General features: G+C 40.7%; 1 protein-coding gene across 1 annotated transcript in view; it reads left to right on the plus strand.

The window, feature by feature from the left end:
- LOC145989861 (zinc metalloproteinase nas-13-like) overlaps positions 1-23738 on the plus strand; it is a 432531-nt gene that overhangs the window by 367247 nt on the left and 41546 nt on the right. The window lies entirely within an intron of this gene.

Here is a 23738-nt window from a genome sequence, read left to right on the forward strand (position 1 = left end):
TTGCCGATAGCCACGCATTGAGTTTTATGCGTTTTAATTGAGTCAATTCATCGACAAAGCGAAATCTTCGCCTTCGTCTCAACACTGTAAAAAAAAATACACTTCTTGTACACTTTTGGTACACTTTCTTGCATATAATATGCACAAGATGTGTACTGAAGGTGTTGCAAAAGTGTACTTAAAGTGTTCTAGATGTGTGCGACCCGAAATGACGAAATTTTGTACACTTGTTGCACACTTTGGGGACACATTCAAAGTTGTGTGCACTTCCTCAACGCTTTCTGTACACTTTTGTTTAAAGTAAGTGTACACTTCTTGTACACTTTTGTAGCACATGATTTCATTTTGTGTTGTTGGTCATATCGATTGTTATTTTATACTTTTTTGACAAATGAATATGTTATGAACATAAATCAATTTCATTATATAAAGCAGTAACACATTTGAAAGCAAGCAACATTAAACAATAACAAAATATAACTATTTTTTCCTGGAACACATGGAAATCGCATTGCATCATGAAACTATCAATACTTTTTTGTTTAATGTACCAATTTGATAATTGGATAAATCTCATTAAAATTGAAGAAGGATAAAGTTGAATGTTCCGAGGAAATTAATAGATTTTCTTAAATCGAACTATTCATCTTTAAAGCACACCAAAACAGATCGTTAACTTCGGGGGGCTGGTTGTTCCTACACCGGCCGCTAGATGGTTCTGTCAAAATGTGTACAAGAAACATAAGTTTTTGTACAACAAATAATGATACGTTCGATTGTAATCATAGTGAAAAATTGTGCTTTAACACTCTTCGAAAAATATGTGAACATCTAAGATACAAATTAAAGAAGAAAATGTACTGCAGTGAATAAAAGTGAATCTCCCATGAGCAACCTTTTTGATTCTGGACTATATAAGTAGAAAGTACGTGCGTTGATGATGTCGCAGAAAAACAAACACGGATCTCACAAAATTTAAGGTTCACAGTTGAAAGTTGTTGCTTTTTCCTCTTTCAATTGTCAAGTTAAATGTGAGTGAACTGTATTTTTATTCTAGAAACTAAGTATGAGTACTGAATTGCGATATATCTCATGTGTGCAAGAAGTGTCGCTCAAGTATTTTCACAAGTGTTCCAAATGTGTAAAGTGTACCAGAAGTGATCAAAAGTAGTTTCTGCAGCACACTTCTTACACACTTTTGGGATACCTTTATATTGGAAGTACTTCTTGCACACTTCCTGTACACTTCTTTTGCTGCACTTTTTGTACACTTCCTGTACACTTTTTAGCACTTCGTGAACACTATTGAAGCACTTCTTGTGCACATTTAATGTGTACAAGAAGTGATCAAAAGTAGTTTCTAGGAAGTGTTCCAAAAGTGTGCAGAAAGTGTATTTTTTTTTACAGTGAAGTATAGTTGCATTATAATTGCAATAAATAAAGAATAAAACTTTTCAGTTTATACATACGGCAGTAATGTGGTTTTATTTCTCTGTGCTGTGAATATTGTCTTTGCCTAACACTATCCCTGTACCTGAGAGGAGTCTGTGTACTTCACCGAGTCTCATCGTTCACCGCTGAGTATTATTAAGTTAATATTAATAGTATAATAATACGACGCGTCTAAATAATTGTGCATTAGAACGTATCAAGTGGCAGCTCAACGTGTTGGCTCGATTTTGTAGTGTACAAGGGCAAGACAATTGTTTAAAGTTGAGATTCATTGTGCAAGAGCACTAAACTTTTATATTTGTAGAAAAGCACAGAACTACTTCGTTCGAAATGGAAAGAAAACATTTGCGTAGCGCAAATAAAAATCTTGCTTCAAATTCAGAGCTTAATGTTCCCGATTGTTGTCGGAACATTGATAAAGATAAAACCACATTTGTGTGCAAGAAATGTACAAAGCTTCTACATTATGAATGTTGTGGCTTAGATGTTCGATCTGAAAGCCACGAAGCTACCGATTTCGTTTGTAAAGAATGTGAATCATTGTCTACAACTATTACATCTGATCCATTAAATATGTTTGAAGCTTTAAAAACCATGATTGAAAGAATTAGCAAGCAGCAAGTTGAAAGTATGGAAACATTACAGGCTGATATTAGCAAACAGTCTGAAACACTGCAGGCTGATATTAAACAGCAAGCTGATTCCATTACCAGCTTGAAAGCTGATATCTGCAAACAGTCTGAAACACTGCAAGCTGATATTAAACAGCAAGCTGATTCCATTACCAGCTTGAAAGCTGATATCTGCAAACAGTCTGAAACATTGCAGGCTGATATGTGTAAACAGTCTGAAGCACTGAAAGCTGATATCTGCAAATAGTCTGAAACACTGAAGGCTGATATCTGTAGACAATCTGAGTATTGAAGGAAGATATCCTCAGAGAATGTGCGTTGCTAAAGGATGATATCGGTAAGCAGCACGATGAATCTATGAAAGCTTTAAGAGCTGAAATAGGCGAGATGGCCTGTGAAATACAACAACTAAAGTCTGAGAACGAGAATACTAGGGCCCGATTCTCTGAAGAAATTCGGCAGGCTAGAGAGATGGACTTTGATGAGTTCCGGCGTAGCTTGGCAGCCGATGTTAATAAAGCCACGGAAAGTGTTCGCATCGATGTAGAGGATATTAATTCGAGATTCACTGAGGAGTGCAATAAGATTATTGAAAAACAGTTGACGATGGAACAGATATTGGCCGAGGCCGAGACTGACAAAATACAGTTCCGGGCTGAGGTCCAAGAAAATATTAGTCAGATTTCAGTAATTGTGTCTCAAAGAAGCAAGGACGTTGAGGAAATAAAAACTCAAGTAGAACAACTTACGAATCAGTTAGAGACCATGCACGTTACCCGCCAAACGGAAACAGAAACTGGATCTCGAACAGCTGGTCATCCGTCTGCAGTTGCTGAGAGTGCAGCGTTGCCAACCATGAACATTGAACTAAATGAAGCGATGGACAGAGCCGGTGGAGAGAGAACTAGAGAAGACAAACAAGTCTGTCGCCCGCGAGTTACTGCTGATTCAAGAGCTAATGAAGTGGCGTCTGCTGTTCCACCTACCTTTAGTCTTTCGGGCGATGACAGAGGTTACAGAGAGCGTGAATCTCGCAGGGCCCGGCACAGTCTTTATGATGAAAGGACAAAGAGGAAACGTCTAGAAAGGAAGAAAGATCGCAGTTCCTCTTCTTCCAGCACCAGCTCTGACTCTCAGTATCAAGCAAAAATCAGGAAGCGAACACGAAGGCATGGAAATTCAAGGAGCGGGCCAGATGAGTCGCCGCCAACAACTCAGCGATCAGCAATGACTGGAACTCCAAGGATGGCAGACCTTAATTCCTTGTCGAAGTTCAAGGGAGACCTGGAAGCCCAGAATGCTGAGCAATACTTAAAAGAACTTAATACCAATTTTGATTTAATGCAGATTCCATACGAATACCGATTGGAAATTATTCCTCGGCTTTTCAAGGGCCAGGCTGAGCATTGGTTTCGAGCAAACCAGTTAGAGTTCAAGTCCTATTCTGATTTCTGCCGTCGTTTTCGCAAACAATATGCTTCAGAAGAGGCCAAAGAGAGGCAGCTGACAGCAGTGAGATCTCGCCGATACTTAAGGCAGTCCGGTATGAGCATGGAGGAATATGCCTGGTCTATTTACTCAGCCTACCGCAATCTGTCTGCCCATTACATAGAACCTGAGATTGTGAATTTAATCATCTCCCAGCTTCCATATAGAGCTCGCAGTCTGAGTCTAGCTAATTCTCCTCAAACTGTACGGCAGCTAGCCGACTTTCTGAAAAGGTTTGAGGTGCTTGAAGAGCAGGACAGTTGGAAGCCTGTGTGGAATAGGGAAGGTGCAGGCCAGGGAAATGCTCCCAGACAAAATATAATTGGAAACCAACAACCCAGAGTCAGACAAGTTATGCAGAACCAGAGGAATGGATATTCCAATTACAACAGACGACGTAATCCTCCTAGAAGGGATGGCAGGAACAACTACGCACGTGGGCCGCGTCGTTCCAGATCTGATCCAGAAGACCATTCCCGTGACTCTTCACGTAACGCCTCTGATCCCAGTAATTTCAGAGCGACGGCGCCTCCGTTTGAACCTTCTGCTTCACGTTTGACGAACGAGCAACGTCAAAGCGTCGACATAACCAGAGACTTTTGTTGGGCACCATCGACTAGTGCTAATCCAAATGGTATGCAGTCGGATTTAGCCAGTCGCCCAACGTGAATTCTTCGTTCCCGATCACGGTTGGGCTAAAATCTTGGACTTCTCTGGGAACCGATGACAGCGATATAAATAGTGAAGATAATCATCTTTTTGTTGTGCTGACTCAGAATGAGGGAGAACAAAGTTTAGATAGAGCACTACAACAGGCAGTTAGAAAGGAAAATTTACCCAGGGCTCCGTTAATTAAAGCAACTGTAACCGGCGTCGATTTTATTTGTGTTCTGGACACTGGCAGCGAATGTAATCTCATGAGCTACGCCATTTGGAAGAAGATTAAAGAGAAGCTGCCATCACTGCAGTTACAAACATGTCCAGATGTTAGGCTGACTGATTTCACTGGGAGAAACAAAACTAGAGTTGTAGGATGTAGACAAGTATATCTGGAGATTGGTGGAAGAAATTTATTGGAAGACATGTTTGTCTTGAAGGGTCTCGAACCTGACTTTATTTTGGGCTACCCATTCCTCAGGAAATATGAAGCAGGAATTGACCTACAGCGCGAGAAGTTATCCCTCACCGTAGACGGAGTTCCGGTAGAGCAGGACCTCGTGAATAATGGATCTTCGAAAGGGACGTATGTAAGAAATGTCCGTGAAGATTCCCATGTAAATCAGTGGACGGCTAGTCCTGACGACATTCTGCAGAAGGTCAATGCGAATGAGATTTTATGCGAAAGGGGTAGAAGCCAATTGAAAGACGTCTTATTGAAGCATAGAGATGTATTTTCCGAGAGACCAGGTACTATTAAAAAATTCCAGTGTGAGATTGAACTCACCACCACAGAACCTGTGTATCGATCTCCATATCCCATACCTATAGCAAAAAGAAAACTCCTGGAGGAAGAATTAGAAAAGTGGAGACAATGGGGTGTTATAATTCCTTGTAATTCCCCTTACTTGAACCCTTTAATTGTAGTCGACAAGCCTGACGGTACAGTACGCCCATGCATTGACTTCAGAAATTTGAATAAAATTGTACGTGTTCCACGAAATTCAGTTGAGCCCATTTCGGATGCCTTACAAAAATTTAAAGGTGCCCGTTATTTTACAAATCTGGATCTGGCTTCTGGATATTTACAGATCCCTGTAAAAACTGACTGCCAACCATGTACTGCCTTCTCCTATAAAGGACGTCAGTGGATGTTTGCTCGAATGCCTTTTGGTATCTCTAGTGCTGTGTCAATTTTCATACCTGCCATGCATGCTGTATTTGGTCCTCAAACCGAAGAGTATCTAACTCAATATATGGATGACTTGCTGATTTTCGACAAAGAACTCTCCAAGCATCTCGAACATCTGGACGAAGTGTTGCAGCGACTCCAAGAAGTGGGGATGACTGTAAAGCTGCGAAAATGTGAATTTGTCAAAAAGGAAATTACCTACTTGGGTCACATTGTTTCTGGAGATGCGATCAAAATCCAACCAGACAAAAATTCAGCCATTAAGTTATTTCCTAAACCTAAAACTAGAAAGGATGTTCGGAAATTTCTTGGCCTCGCCAACTGGAGGCGGAAGTTCATTGAAAATTTTGCAGCTAAATCTGAACCGCTCACCACGCTGTTAGGTAAAAATCAACGTTGGATTTGGGGAGACGAGGAAGAACAAAGTTTCCAGCTACTGAAGAATGAACTTGTAAGAGATGCTGAATTAGCACAGCCTGATTTTGAACAAGAATTCTGTATCCAATGCGATGCTTCTGGGAAAGGATTGAGTAGTATTCTTTTCCAAACGGATGGTGAAGAGAGAAAGGTCATTCAGTATGCAAGCCGAAAACTGAAGGAGAACGAACGCCATTACTCCATCCATGAGTTAGAATGTTTGGCCATCATCTTTGGAGTTGAGAAGTATGCTGTTTATTTGAAAGGTAGGCCCTTCACTATCTACAGTGATCATAAAGGGTTGGTATGGTTACAAGACGCCCGTAACTGGAACAGTCGTTTGACTCGCTGGTCTCCAAAACTCCAACAGTACCAGTATAAAATAGTATACGTCTCTGGTCGCCAAAACGATCTGGCAGATATTTTATCTCGGTATCCTGCTGATGATATACCCCAGATTCATCCTGAAAATAGTCAGCAGACATTCAGAATAAACTACCTGTGGGCCGAAAGAGGAGAAATAGATGACGTCGATAAGTGGAGAGAGGCACAATCTGAAGATGAATTCTGCAAAAATTTACTCCAATCTCTAAATTCTCAGGAACCTAACCTCAGATTGCATCGTTCCTATCGCATTCAAGAAGGAATTTTATTTAAGAGAGGATCAGACAATCAGTCCCTTTGGAAATTGTGTGTTCCGGTGGTAATGAAGCAACCTCTCTTGAAAGTAATTCATGATGAAGCTGGACATTTTGGAGTATCCAAGACATTGAAGCGACTTGCAGTACGATACTTCTGGAAAGGCATGAAGGATGACGTGATACAGTACATCCGAGATTGTGAAATTTGTGCCCAGAGTAAACCAGACAAATTAGGGATACTCAAGGAGATCCTTCATATCAGTCCCAAGCAACCTCATGAGATGCTTTCTCTGGACTTGATTGGGAAGCTTCCTCGGTCTAATGGATACCAGTACATCTTGAGCCTTATTGATGTGGGTACACGTTTTGTCTCCGCATATGCTTTACGGACTGCCAGCACCACAGAAATTATAAACACGCTTCAGAGAGGATATTTTGCTCACTATCCAAACGTTACGTTTACCCTGAGCGACAGAGGAGCTCAGTTTACCTCTAAGCAGTGGAAGGAATTTACCATCATGTTTGCACAACAGCTTACAATCCAAAGGGGAACATGGTAGAACGAGCAAATCAAGAGATAGTCAAATTACTTCGTTTATTTTGTTATCGAGAACATCAGACTTGGTCTCGATACATATCAAAAGTTGTTTGGTTAATTAATTATTCCATTTCTGAGAATACTGGATATTCACCTGCTGAACTATTCTTCAACCATCCCATACCCAGAGAGATCCTAACCCATTTCAATTGGCCCGAACGGGAAGAAGCCCAACCGGATTGGAAGTCCAAATTATTCTTAGCCCAAGTCAGGGAGAAGAAGAAGCTGTCGAAGGATTTAAAACAGAAGGGAAACGCCAAGACAGTGACAGTTGGAGACTTCGTGATGGTTAAAAACCATTCCTTAAGCTCCTCATTAGATAGGACCATTCAAAAGTTATTTATGTTGTGGATAGGACCTTATCTAGTGGACAAAGTGGAAAATAATGTTGTGACATTGCTAATTTCAAGGACTAAAGAATTATATGGTAAGGTTAACTTGGATAACCTAAAACTGGTGCGCTTTTCGGAGGATAAAAAGAAAGAATTTGTACTTTAAAACTAAGTTTCCTCCAGGTAGATAACTTCCTTCCCGAAACTTAGTTTCCGAAAGGAAGGGGCAGATGATATGATCCACATTTTTATGTGACGTCACCAGTAGAAGATATGCCACTAATGTATTTATTTTTGTAAACGAAAGCGTAATTTCTTTGTTATTATATGTAATAATGCACCTTGTTTGTAATATATATCTTTTGTTTATCGTTTATTGTATTTATGCTACATTATAGGTAATTTAATGTATCTTTGTTTGCAAGAGTGCACTATACGAATTTGTATTTCTAAAGATGTATAGATGTCAGTTTTGTTGATAGTATCCTTTTGTAGATAGTGAATGATTCATCTGTACTTTAATCTGTGTTCTCGAAAATAGTATAAAAGCGAGGATGTCGCGTAAGAATCATCACACTTTTTCGCCACGGATCGACGAAGCTTTTAAACTTAAAAAGAACTCCTCGGTGTTGTGCATACATCTTGGTATGGTAGTTCGGGGCGCAAGCTAGGCCTATGTGAACATAGGTACGCCGATAGCCATGCATTGATGATATGCACAATACTGCAACCATTCTACGTCAAATAATAAAGAGCCTAAAGATTAATTTGGAAATAAAAGGCTAAAGATCAAATATTGGCTCAGTTATCATTGCATATCTCTTGGTGTGGTAGTTCGGGGCGCAAGCTAGGTCTATGTGATCATAGGCTTGCCGATAGCCACGCATTGAGTTTTATGCGTTTTAATTGAGTCAATTCATCGACAAAGCGAAATCTTCGCCTTCGTCTCAAGTATAGTTGCATTATAATTGCAATAGATAAAGAATAAAACTTTTCAGTTTATACATACGGCAGTAATGTGGTTTTATTTCTCTGTGCTGTGAATATTGTCTTTGCCTAACACTATCCCTGTACCTGAGAGGAGTCTGTGTACTTCACCGAGTCTCATCGTTCACCGCTGAGTATTATTAAGTTAATATTAATAGTATAATAATACGACGCGTCTAAATAATTGTGCATTAGAACGTATCAAATTCGAGACGAGACGAGACAGCATTTCCACGAGGCTCCACGAGACGAGACAGGCCAAAGTCTCGTCTCGTGGGCAACACTACTGCAGTCCCATCTAGTGTTTGAAATTTCGTAATTTTCATCCCATCCGTATCGCGTTCTAAGCGGATATAACAGGTAATCTGGTTATTTTATACAACCTTAAGGGGGGTTTGGACCCGTTGTACCGCCCTTAAATACCCCTATGCACACATTCTATGTCCGTAGATCCAAGTTGTACCACTTGTACCGCCTGAAATAATTTGATAGGCGGAAGGCTCTTCTGTTAAAATTCTATTATAATAGCTCAACAGAAAAGCTTATATTGTTTACAAACAATTGATACAATTTTTCACATCAGACAGACACTTGAGAAAGTGTGCTATTACAATCAAAATGTCCATCCGGTAATCATTGATTTTATTTTGATTGATTGATTGATTTAGTTTATTTTACTTCGCGTTTTGTGCCTCTTGGCTAATTTGCGAAGATGGAGATGAGTGATGAAATGATGAAATTGATGAATGGACATTCACAAACAACCAAGCCCGACCGGGATTCGAACCCGGGACCCTTGGCGTCGCAGCGCAATGTGCTAACCACTTGGCCACAGGGTCGGGCAATCATTGATTTTAAAATAACATGTGATTCGGTTGAAATAGATGAATTATAGAATATATTAGTCTGGTTTGGAATACCTAAGAAGCTTGTTAAGATGATAAAAGTATGCACCAGTGAAACAGAAAGTAAAATTCGTGTGGATATTAATATGTCTGACAAATTTACAATTCATGATGGGTTAAAACAAGGATATGCATTATCTCCATTGCTCTTTAATTTTGCCTTAGAATACGCTGTTAGGAAGGTAAAGAAACTAACGAAGAACTAAAATTAAACGGTGTGACTCAGCTGTTAGCATACGCAGCTGATGTATACTTACGGGGGGATGATGTGAATACAATTAAGAATAATGCTAAAATAGATTTAGAAGTTAGCAAAGAGACAACTAAATATAAGCTTACATACCGGAACCAAGTGTTAGGTAATAATCAAAATCTCATTATTTATAAGAACTCGTTTGAACCAGTTTCCAAATTCAAGTACACATGAGTAATACTATCAAATGAAAATGACATTAAAGAGGATATACAAGGCAGACTTAATTTAGGAAATGCACGTTACTTATCTCTTCATAAACTATGTAACGACCCTGCGTGGTCGCCATTCAATTATTATTATACCTTGCGTGGTCGCTATATTCTTTCTAAGAGTTAAGCGGAATGTCTCTGAGAGGCGTACGCTTTTAGTTTAAAGGTATTCTGTAGACCTTAACGGATCCACCTCTAAGTTTATTAGCTTCACTTATTATTAGACCCTGCGAGGTCGCTGTACTCTCTGAAGGTTATCAATTATTGTCATTAAACTGTTTAGTATTGCAGAGTCCTGCGTCACTCATTATTAATTGTATTGTCTGGATGCACACAGATTTAGTTATGGTTGCACGTGCATCTAGTGATTTTTCCACTAGTGTTTTCTCAATGTCAAATCACGATAATTCTCAGTACGGAGTTTGCAATATGTAAAAAAATGAGTTGGCAACGCGTACTTGTAGTTAGAATTTTCTCCGCCCATGCGTCACCGCGTGTATAAAACCAAGAGCAGAGAGACCGGAGCCCCTCTGTCCGAAGGGCCCTGGAGTAGAAACCTCACGGTGCCCAACGAAGCTCCAGACCATCGAACGTCGAGATCGCTGCGTCGTAGACACGCGTTCGCGCGATGTCAGTGAAGAACCTCAACCTACCCGACCCCGTCCAGCGAAATAAAGGAAGACGTCCAACAGCCAAATCATCCGATAGGACAACGAGCTCAACCATTCAGGGGGGACAATTCGTGCCCCCACTTCCTCCCTCTGATAGGCTATCGAGGCAAACCAATGATAGATGCAGAACACCTTAGCGATTCTGAAATGCATAATATTGACAACCGGGAACCTCAGGGCATTGCATCTGAGTATGGTTACACATCAGATTCTGTTGTAAATGAAGAGAGAAGAGTATCCGCTTACACCGGAGCCATCTCCAAATCGCAAAGAGGGAAAATGCGCCCACCACGACGAGTATATTCCAGATCTTCCGAAAACTTCCTTATGAAGCCAACGGTTAGAAGAGAACGTTATATGCAATCCACACAAACCAAGACCGTTGATCCCGATGGGTTTAAACTCGTACCTCCAAGAAAGAAAGTTCCGGCCAGTACTGCGACTGCTGATCCACCATCAACAATTGAAACATCAAATAGATATGATGCGTTCACATCAGACCAACCGGAATTACCACCTGAAAATATGCAGATTCAAACAGAGGAAGATTATGAAATACCTTCCGTTTCCACACCAAAACCTACCAGAGATCCGTTGATCTATGTATATCATCAAACGGGACCTCATAATTTTTTCATGAAAACTATCAAAACTACCAAGATTAACCCAAGGGTGCGTTACACAATGGATAGTATACGTTTCCAATGTACTTCATCAAATGATTTCAACAAATTGAAAACGTATCTTCAAACAAACAGAGAAAGATTCGCCATAGCTCCGAATCGCCAAAATCGTCCACTTCGGGTTGTCATTCGACATCTTCCTATAGATCTAGATACGAAGTTCATCATGTCGGAGCTCATTGATTATGGATTTGAAGTTATGACTGTTCACCAAATGAGCCAGAGTAACCCAAAAGGTCCCGGAAGGAAGAACATACCACTATTCCTGATTACTCTCAAGAGATCACCAGCAGCATCAATGATCTCCGATTTGGAAAATATTAACATCTATAGGATTGAAGTCGTAGAATATCTGCCCCAAACAGTCATACAATGCCATAAATGCCAACGTCTAGGCCACACCCAGCAACAATGTTTTACCATACCACGCTGTGTTAAATGTGGTAAACCACATGAATCATATAAATGTCAGAAGAGGAGGGATGATCCCTCCACGTGTGCGAAGTGTGGGGGATACATCCCGCAAACTTTAGAGGCTGTCGGATCTTCACTGTAATAGATCAACAACAGAGAAAACCTCAGATGATAACTGCCAGTCAACCTGTCAGAACCACGCCTATAGCTCCAGCAGCTTCAGCTCCAGCTTCAACATCTATCAGGCCCATTGAAGCAGCACGTTATACATCTTATGCCTACAGAGCTGACCCACAGTCTCGAATGGTACAACGTCACCAACCAACAACAAATACTGGGCAATCTGGCCAAGGTCTGCAAATACTCCTGGATCTGGCTAATACGTGGAACTTTACCAAGATATGGCAACATGTATCCCGAGGACTATAAAAGATCTCCAAAGCAACCTCGGGAATGTCTATAATACCAATATTAATACAAATACTGATGGAAATGCAATCTGATGGTTGTTTTTAGTCGACATAATTTGCTTCAACATATCAATTTGCTGATATACAATGCCGATGGCATAGCAAATCAGATACCTGAACTCACTAATCTACTTTGCAATAAAAATATAGATATTGCACTAATTAACGAGACTCTCCTCAAACCACATATGAAATAGACCATCTCTCGTTATAGAATCTTCCGTGATGACCGACTCCAACAAATAAAAGGCGGACTTCTCATATTAACAAGACAAGGAATCAACGCGGCAAGAATAGCACTACCCACACTTACATCAGTTGAGGCAATTGCAATTAAGGCGCATACTACTTCAGAAGATCTGATATTAGTTGCAGCGTATCGGTCTCCAGCTACAGTGCTGGATTATCAAGACATACTACAATTGGACACACTGGAACCCAACGTTATTGTTGGAGGCGATCTTAATGCCAAGCATCCTATATGGAATTTCAGAATATCCAACCCGTCTGGAAATATTCTACTGCAAGCGCTTCCAGATACTGAATTTTCTATATCTGCTCCACTGGACCCTACTTTCTACCCTAGGAGTAGAGAAACACCTGATGTCTTAGACGTACTTTTGAACAAAGGAGTAGGCATTAGTACTGCACCAAATGTTGAAGAGATCATCTCCCTGTTATCGCAGCTATTGCCCAGGGCATCTACTATCATAGGTTCTAGGCACTACAGGGACCCAAAACAGATTGGAATGCTTTTCGCCGGCAATCACATATGAGACTGAACCTCCATCAATCAATGAATACGGCTGAGGAGATCGATGAAGCAGTAAACAACTTTACAGAGGTTATTAAAACATCTTGGAGGCTAACAACGATTACCATGTTTACTTTACCTACGTCAAACACTTCTCCAGTACTGGAAATTTTACTTTGTTTAACACGATGGGCCCGACGTCGCTGGTATAGAACTCAATCACCCCACCATCTTTACGAATGGAGGTTGCTTGCCAAAGAATTACATAAATTTCTAGTAAGAGAGCGGACCTCCCAATGGGATGAATGTCTACGAAAACTGGAACCACAAGATAGGCAATTTTGGAAGTTAGCGCGCACTCTCAATGCAAGAGATAAGCCAACGTTGAATTCATTAAATTCTCCCGAAGGACCTTTAGTGAATCCTCAGGAAATAGCGGAAGCTCTTGCAGGCCAATTCCAAACACATTTCAAACTTAATGCAGAACTTAATGATCAAGAAACAGAGCAAGAGGTGCAAAATGCATACGACCAACTTCTACAACTTCCATCGACTCTTGATGCCGTAACACTTCGTGAAGTCCAAAGGCTGACAAAAAAGCTAAAACCGAAAGCAGCACCTGGCGTAGATGGTATTCCACCTGCGGCACTTCAGAATCTCACAAGATAGGGGTTTGTGTATCTTGCCAAACTTTTTACTAACATTATACGACTGGACTATTATCCAACACAATGGAAACTTGCAAAGATAAAAACTATTCCAAAAATTGTAAAGAATCCGCACGAGAAGACAAACTATAGGCCTATAAGTCTATTATCTCATGTTAGTAAGCTTTTCGAAAGGGTGTTGTGCCAGCGACTCACAGTTATTATAGACGAACATCAGCTGATACCAAACCACCAATTTGGCTTTCGGAAAAATCACGGTACTACCGAACAACTTGTCAGAGTCGTTGACTATATTGCTGTTCATAACAACAGAAAGAATCGTGTCGCTGGTTTATTTCTGGACGTGCAGCAAGCATTTGATAGAGTATGGCACGGTGGACTAATGCTCAAACTACAACAATTTCCGCTACCTCAGTGCTACTTAAAAATTATGATGAATTATCTGCAAAACAGAAAGTTCATAGTAACTACCAACTGTGCAAGGGCAGAAATCTACTTTCAGATCTATTGAAGCAGGGGTGCCTCAAGGCTCTATTCCTTTCCCCTACGTTATACTCATTATATACGGCAGGTATTCCATATCCAAAAGAAGGATTACTAGCAACATATGCAGATGATACTGCATTGTTAGTGCATGCAAAATTACTGTCCACTTGCGAAAAACGAATAAGCAAGTATGTGCCAGAATTAATAAAATAGACTCAGAAATGGAAAATAAAAATAAATCCAACAAAAAGCAATACCATAGTTTTTGCATCGAGTGGAGCTAGGGAGAAAATCAAACTCCAAATATTCCAGACGCCAGTCCCTACGGTCAATATGATAGAGTACCTAGGAATAAACCTTGATAAAAGACTGACTTTTGGCCCATATCTAGATGAGATGGCAAGAAGGGCAGAACAAAGAACAGGATACCTCATGCCTCTACTAAGATTACGAGCGTTGTCAATTAAAACAAGACTCCATCTGTATCAAATGATGATTAGACCTATATTATTATATGCCGACCCTACATGGTTACAGGCCGCTGAAACACATTTACAGAAATTTCAATATGTACAAAACAGAGCACTCAGATACATTGGTCATTAGCGACACGTATACAACAACTCCACGAAGACATGGACCAGCACAGGATTGAAGATTTACTACATATTACCCGGGATAATGATGCATCCAAACCCATTAGTGCAAGCTATAGGTCAAATAAAACCCAGAGTAGAGAGGGTTTCACTTCCCCGTCCATGACTGTTTATATAAACCAGATAAATGAAATGACAATCAAGTTAATGTAATGATTGTGATTGTGAATGTTCATATATATATATATATATATATATATATATATATATATAGTAGTGAGTAGATTTGGGGATTTTCTGGGAACATTGTATATTGTACTTACGCGACAGTTGCGTTAGTTTTTGTAAAATATTGATGTAAAGGAAAGTAACTATTATAACAGTATTGTAAATTATTGTCGATTCCAGTTAATGTTAAATAAACAATATGCTGGGATAGACAAATCCTGACGTAATAATAAAAAAAAACGGAGCTCAGTTGGCTCCCGGATGTCAACTGGCAAACATCCTGGGAAAAACCGGCTATCCAGTCAGAAGCCAAGAAGCCATCCCAGAAGGAAGAAAGGAAGGAGGAAGAAAGAAGAAGAAGAAGAGCCTAGCAGCAACCTAACTACCTGGTCTAATCGCTTCGGCTGATAGGTGCCAGGTTCTACCTGCCCGGCTTGTCTGGGAGCACCAGGACCTCCTTCGTAACCTGCCGTCCTTGTACAGGAGACACAAGTCGGCTTGCCGATTCCTAGCTAGCACCGGGGGTGTCGCGGCATCCTTTAATCCTTTACCCAGCGTCCGCTTGTCGGAGGTGCCGGCTGGCTACGGCCAGTTCCCAGCTGTGGTTGGGGGTACAACGCATATACTGCTTTCTCTTACAAGGGAGCCCGTGACGTCGGCCGAAAACAGCGCCCTAAATAAAATTAGGTCCGTATACTCCCCCTGGCGCCTCACTGCGAGGAGTAAATTGAATGGTCCCTACCCCCCTTTGAGTCCAGAAGTGTTGAATGAACGTGTAGGGTAAATGTAAATGCACGTAAGTGATAAAGGTTAAAGACTAGTGTGCTAACAGACTTTCTTATGATAAGTTTATAATAAACTAATGAACATATATATATATATAAAGCTGTTGTTCACGTTTTCCCAAGCAAGCCCTGAGATATCGTATCTACAGTCTGTGTTCACCGATTGATTTAAGGAAGTTAGCACTTATGGGTAGACTTTTGCCGTACTCCTAATTGAAGTGTGGCGATTACGTGGTGGGACGTTGCAACTTTTATCATCTCCTATAATATCTAAGAAAGTAAAAGTTAAAATGTACAAAACAGTAATTTTGCCTGTAGTATTACATGGATGTGAAACTTGATCCCTTACATTAAAAGAGGAACACAAGAGTATTTGAAAATAAAATCGTTATCAAAATATTTGGAACTAAAAGGGATAAAGTCACATGTGAGCGGGGAAAGTTACATAATTTAGAACTGCATAATTTTTATTCCTGTCCAGATATTATTAGAAAAATTAAATGAAGAAGTCTTAGGTGGGAGAACCATGTGGCAGGAATGGAAGAGGAAAGATTCTTGTTGGGAAGCCTGATGCTAAGAGACCTGCAGGAAGGCCAAGGCGAAGATGGAGGGAAAATGTTGAGATTGACCTAAAGCAAATCATTAAGGATAGAAAAGATTGGATTGATCTTGCCCATGATATGGACAGATGTTAGGATTGTATTGCTGGAGCCATAAACCTTCGGCATTAAGGAGGCGAAGGACTTAGTTAATTGTTTAAGAAACATTACCTTCCTTTCGACAAGAATTCAAAACAATTCTACTACTTAGTTCACTTGATTTGATTTGCGTTCTTTGAAACCTTTTTAAGGAGATTACATTTCTTCTAAAATGTATGTGAGATGAATGAATCAGATAAAGCAGGCTAATGCCCCTTTCTGTAGGAGTGCGGAGGGTACAGTTTTCTGAGGAAGTAGTCGTCTGAATGGTAATTTAAGCATCAGAAAGTTATATGGCTGATTTAATCCGTTTTGAATTTTTCAAACACAATTTTCCCACACTAAATACTTCCACAAATGACACAGAAGGAATTGTGTGGAATTGTTACTACCTGTGAAATTTTTAAATTTTAATTAATTATCTTCCACTATTAGCAGGAATTTATATTTTTCCCATTTTATGCATAAATAAGTGTATCGAAATGCCATATAATGTTATCAGATAAATTATTTTCAGGTATTTCTGTGATTCTACACAGCCAATTATATTTTTAGCTTGGAATAATGAAAACGGAGTTGACCCTCATAGTCACCATTTTAATGATATTTGGTACACAGCTTCGCTTCGCTCCGAAATCGACACCAGTGAAAGGATTTTTCTGAAATGTGATTATTACATGAGTGTTGTTCAAAAGTCATTTTTGAGAAACAGACTATTTTCAATTACGTGTGTCTCGGGAACGATTAAAGATACTGAAGCGTGCTTAAACTCATTGTACAGAGGAAATGCAGTAGCATATTATGAGATGATGTTGAAACTTAGTAAAATTTGAACACTCTGTTCTGTTCCAATGTTCAAATTTCAAGTTCGAACAGCACAAAACACCTCCCCCAATCGTTATTTTCTCATTTGGGATATTCCTCTTTATACTGAGAAATACTTTTCGTTGTGTGTTTCGACATAAGAAAAAAATGAAATTGAAATTTGTCCTTCACCAGCAATGAAGTGACCTGCAATGGCCCTATTCCTAGACTTTTCGTTCGTACGTACTGTACAGGGACAACATGATAAATGACTTGAATTTTATATCCTGTTATGACTATTTTATACGTTCTTCTTTTTATGGTTTTAGCCACGCTATTGTGTGTGCCGAAACATATCAGATCTACTAGCATCAGTGGCGTCCGGCGGCTTCTACGATGGATATTACCAACGCGATCAAGAATTCGGGAGAAAAATAAGAAAAAAAGACACCTCCGCATCCCCCCCCCCCCCTTGTGGTTGTGACACTGGCTAAGACGTTGAACTTTTAATTTATACTCGTTTGGTAACGTGGAAAACTGTGTATGTAATAAAGTAATGACGCACTAATCCGATTCATCTTCATTCACTAACATTCACTATGTTGCCATTTGTCACCGGACACCCCTCAAAAAGTGCTTGGGATTGTCTGTACATGTCATACAACCTATAAAAGGCATTGCCGGTTGAGAATACACTCATACCATCTGCAGCAGTCAATATGGACAGACGACGCGAACTGAGAGAGGCAGAACGAGGGATGATCATTGGAGCCCACAGGTTTAGGCATTTGACCCGTCAGATTTCCAACAAATTTCAGATACCCCGGTCGACAGTGAGTGATGTTGAGGAAGCGAGAGGGGTTCATGACATGCCGACCCAGACCCAGTAAACGAAAAATATTAACAGATCGTGACCGTCGATGCTTGAAACGTGTGGTTAAGTCAAACCGGAAGGCGTCGTTACAGATGGTGGCACAGGAGTTTCGATCGGCTTCCACTAATGCTGCAAGTGATCGTTCTGTCTGATAGGAGATCGTCGCACTTGGTTTTCATGGTTGCGCAGCAGTTCACAAGCCGCATATCAAAGCCCGCAATGCAACCCGTGGGTTACAGTGGTGCAAGGAACGCCGCCATTGGACTCTCGAACAATGGAAATCCGTCCTATCGAGTGATGAATCTCGCTACCAGATGTGGCGGTCCGATGGACGTGTGTGGGTGTGGAGTATGCCCGGTGAACGCTGTTTACAGAACTGTATCGTACACACAGTGAAATTCTGCGGAGGTGGCATCGTGGTGTAGTCCTGCTTTGCGTGGTATGGTATTGGACCTCTTGTTTTAGTTCGGGGAAACATGAATGCCGATGCGTACCAAAAAGTTCTGGACAATTCTGCGCTACCGACATTGTGGGAACAATTCGGTATTGGCCCATACCTGTTTCAGCACGACAACGCTCCATGTCATACGGCAGGCATTATCAACACGTGGTTCGAGGACATGGGTGTGCAAAAACTTGATTGGCCAGCCCAAAGTCCAGATATCAACCCCATTGAACACCTTTGGGACGAGTTGGAGCGCTGCTTGAGAGCCAGGCCATGCCGCCCAAAAAACACCACTGAGCTGTTTGCCGCTTTGCAGGAATAATGGGGCAAGATTCCCATCGACACATATCGCAAATGGGAGGAAAGTCTTCCTCGAAGGGTTGCGGACGTCATTGCGGCAAAAGGTGGCCCTACACGATACTGATGTGGTGCTGCGACCGGATTAACGTATTGGTATAGGGTGTCCGGTGACGAATGGCAACATAGTGTATCTAATATGTACTGTAGGACACTTCCCTAAAAACACAACAATTACAGACGCCAAGGCGAACACGGAAATTGATGGACCCTGTAGCCGAGTGGTTAGCACATCGCGCACCGAGTTCGAATCTCGCTCGGGCTTGGTTGTTTGTGAATGTCCATTCATCAATTTCATCATTTCATCACTCATCCCCATCTTCGCAAATTAGCCAAGAGGCACAAAACGCGAAGTAAAATAAACTAAATCAAATCAAAAAAATCAAATATAACACGGAATTAACGCTTTGTCTTTAATTCCTCCACACCAAGACACATCAACAACCAGTGTTACGAACAAGTAAAATATGATTAGCGCTAAAACTAGAGTAGCATCTGCTAAATCAAATGTGGATCTAAAACAAAATGCAATGCGACAACTTGAATTCTACCTCCAAGTAAAATTCATATGTACGAGGGTTAAGTCATGAGTCATGGCAACTATTTTTTTTTTCTCGCAAATAGGAGACAACACGAAAAATCTAAGATATACGTTTGAAAGTGTATGAAATGTACCTTCGAATGAAGCTACCAGATGAAGTCTGGATGCAGGAGACTGTCGTAGAGAAGAGGCAGAACACAGAATATTGGACAACAGTGTTTTATTATGACGCAGATAGGCAGTTGACACTGCCCCGTTTGAAGGCCTCCACCCACCTCGGCACTGTTCGATAGGGCATGGCATGTACACCCAGAGCTTCCCGTAGCTCTGTATGACATTCCCGTGCATTTCTGCCGCGGAGAAATGCTACGTATTTTAACGTACGAACGTTGCTCCTGCTTCATGACCTCCATTTTCTAACGCTTTCACTCATCGACTGAACTTGGGTGCTTGCTTACTACCACACCGTTGTTCACATTCACCATCTGGTGGCTCCTCTCGAAAGTACATTCTATTCAGTTTCAAACGTATATCTTAGATTTTTCGTATTGTCCCCTGTTCGCCAGTAAAAAAAATAGTTGCCATGACTTATGACTTAACCCACATATAATTACAGGTTTTCTGTGTTTTTTTTAAAAAATATATAAAAGTAAAAAATCCTGTGGTAATGCGAGTTTCCTTTGACATTTCATTAATTTATTTTTACAACAAATGTCTAGGATATTTTGTACGTTCTTTATCTTATATCTAAATGTCAGCGGCGTGCATTCTGGGTACGCAAGGCACGCAATGCGCACCCACAGCACAGTAAGAAAAAATTTAAACATTTCTTTTCGCCTTCCCCGAACATGAAAATTCTACAATTATCGCTCTGAAGGCACTTCCACTGCAAGAAATTCCGATTTCCGTACGAACACGCTGCTGCCTGTCTCGGATAGCCTGGCCTTCCTAGGCAGTCCCGAATGATCCTGATTGTGAGTTCGGCGCTGTCCGCACCCACCCGATCCGCATTTCTGCCGATTTCCGCAAGCAAACGCCGGACACAAACGCTGCCGCTTCTCTTGGTCGCCCTAGAAATTCGGAAGACAAACCCATTGACTCAGACGGCCCCGGCCGTATATTTGGGCCTGCCACGCTCACCCTATCCTGCGACCAAAGATTTTGACAGCGTCTGCAATATTTACATACGTATATTTCTTCTAGAATGTTTAGCTGACTCACATCTAGCAGTCACGCGTAGATAGATCACTGTGTCAGTGGCGGATCCAGAAATTACTGTTGAGAGGGGCGAATTTCAGAGTCGGGTACCTCAGAGAACCTACAAATGCACAGTTTTATGTGAACAATAGCTATATGGTTATTTTAGCAGGAGACAACTATGCTCTACGGATTAGCTCTTTTAAGTGGTCCAGGGTGGAATAGATGGTTATTATTGTACGTTTTTATCCATTGGAGTAGCAACATATTGCGAGGCCTGGACGAGATCAGAATGCAAAGCCCTGATCCGTTCTTTAAAATTTACATCTCAAAGTGCATAGATACAAAATCTTCAGGCATACGTCAGCAAAAGTATTATGAAATTTTAATACCGTAATTCTTCGAATTCCAGGCGAACTTTTTCTCAGGTCTTTGATCGTGAAAATTTAGGTGAACCTTGGATTCGATGGCGTATTGATAAGAGTATATGCATAAACATGGGTAGAAAAATACCGGAAAATTTTCACCTACTGCTTGAATTTTCAAATTATTTGATAATAAATGGTTTTTTTCTTTAATATTTTTGTTCTCTTATGGAAATTTCCAGTAAGTGTTTTTTAATGTCTTTGTTTTTTTCTGTATCACGTGTAACATTACATCATAATATTAAACATGCCATTATATGTGAACAGCCGCGGTAGCTCAGTCGTTAGGGCATTTGACTACCATGCGAGAGGTAGGGGTTCGATCCCTGGCGGGGGAGAATCGGAACTTTTTCAACGTGTTCAAGCGGCTCCGGCGCCCACCCAGCGTCGTAAGTGGGTAACCGGAGGAAACTCTGGGAAGTAAAGGCGGTTAGGGACGTAGTGCTGATCACATCACCCCCAACTCGGCTGAGAAGAAGATAGTGTGGGCCCCTAACCCCACACCCCCTATACGACCTCATGGCGTGGTGCAAAGAAGAGGGGAGCACTTTACTTTTTTTTTTTTTTTGCCAATATCTTGTTTCACTGTTGCTAGCTGAATTTTAAAATCTGTGGCGATATGGTAGAGTCGGGCGCATATTAGAATTATTCCATAGTTTTTCATGTTACCAGTTGAGCCTTCTTCAGGAAGGCCATTCTCGTGCAAGAATTCATTACTCTAATCCAATGCAACTAATGAATTAAATGTTTTTAGATCATATTTCAAAATGTGTAGCTTTATCTTAGTTGGATTCATGGCTCTCTTAGAGCATATTGCAAATAAAGAAAAATGAGCTGGGGGCTGGCACCTGAATTCTAACCCTGTGGGTATATTACACTAATACCATCTAACCATGGTATTAGTGTAATATAGAATGAAGTATTTTGCAAATTTCAGTAATCAAGTTCTCTCCTCGATGCTTTGTCGAAGTAAAACTATTGGTAAAAAGAATCATCCTTAATGAAATTTTGTTTCCTTTAAATTTGTTGTGTTAGAACAATCAACATTCCACAACAAAGAGTCAGTCTATTTTTAGTAGTGCGTTCTGTGATTTGTTCTTTATGCTGGTGTTCATGTAAATAGGTGGTCAGTGAACCAACTTTTGCAAAATGCACATCCAACGGACGTTAAAAACTGAGAGACAATGTGATGCAGCACTTAAACACGAATTATTTTCTGTGCTGAGGCATTTGAAAACTGTGAATCCGGTGGACCATTTACCGTAAGTGTAGGGTCCGTTCGTCGTTGGAGATGTCAACGACAGCAACCTGTCGTTATCGGCCTCTCTCGTATACGCGGGAACAAGTGATACAGTCTCCTGCCATTCTTCCTGCCACTCATGGATGATCTGGGAGTTAATTTCAGGACCTATCTGCCAATTACTTTGTAAATTCTGTATTCTTGGCCATCCTTGCACCAGTAGATGGTAGTTGCGTGTTTGATTATTTGGTCTTCATTTGTGATGATGTTATTGTTGTTCCGTATGTTGTATGTATATTTTAGGTAGTCTTCTCAGATTGGTCCGTCGGAAGATTATGAATATGTGTGGGTTTATAAGCGACATAGGGAGTCTGAATGTGTTCCAACCTATTGCTACCAACTTATTTATTACAGGCTCAAATTTTGAAGTTATGTAATCCATGTCATCGTTGCATTTCTCGTAATTCCACATCTAGATGTTTAACTTCCTTATTTTTCTAAGATTTTTCTCTGAGTTTTATCTCTGGGTGTCTAATAGCATTCAGCTTACTCTTTAGGATTATAAAGTGGGTTGTCTGGGTGGCAATCGTCAATTTCGCCGTATCACACACGTTTATCGCAATACTGGTCTACCTTTCCAACTCTGTTCTTGAAATACTTTCCATGACAATGATTACGTGATCTGCAAAGTCTATTGTGCTTTTGATCTCCGAAATATTTCCTAATTTTTTGAGAGATGGCTTCAAGTTTAGATTCCACAATTCTGGACCTAGAATGGATCCTTGCGTTGTTGATTTTGAGTCTTGAAGTTATACGTTTGATGTGCTTTACATCTGATATGGTTCGTGGGCAATCTATGTCCTGAAAAGATGGGGCCAACTAGCGTTGGTACAGGTAGATGTCAGTTCAAAGCCTCACAAGGCCGTCAACGTCTTTACCGTCTGTGAGATCCTCATTTTTTCAGTTGGAAGAGGGACGCAAGGCTATTTGTACATTACAGCCTTGCGCCGGAGAACCAACTGCAATCGACTTGATATATCGATTGCAAATACTCGATGTAAATGTCGATTACATCTGTGTATAACAAGATCTCGCTTTAACGTCCACAGCGATCTCTTGTAATACACCATTCTACCTTTCGAGTCTGCAAATACTGAAATGTTTAAATCAAAGGTAATGAAAATTGCACAAGCACTGAAATGCCTATCACTCAACCTAATCTACAAGCATAAGGAATTACTTTCCAGACCCAAAAGGAAGAACCGTTAGTGGTCTTACATTATATACTTACTGTCTACATACCTACATACACACTGGCTACCAATACTTACTTCATTACACACCTACATTTGCCTGAAGTGGCATGGGAAAATCTCATGGATTACTGTTATTACTGTAATTTTACTGTGGTAAGCTGGCCAAGTTCACCCCAGCATAACAACAGTTGAGCAAACATAGGACCTTCCCGACCCAGCAATATTCCAGAGCACACGAACTCATACTAGCTCGGAAAACCTCATGTACTATCACACCTAGTATAGGGACACCAACGCAGAGGCAGGCCCATTGTAGTAGGTCGAACTTCCACGAGGTTTCCTACCAAAAGGGAAAAACCTTATCGGGAGAGATCCGAATA

This window comes from Lepisma saccharinum, chromosome 7, assembly GCF_977018435.1.
Source record: "Lepisma saccharinum chromosome 7, izLepSacc3.1, whole genome shotgun sequence".
Classification (NCBI taxonomy): Eukaryota; Metazoa; Arthropoda; class Insecta; order Zygentoma; family Lepismatidae; genus Lepisma; species Lepisma saccharinum.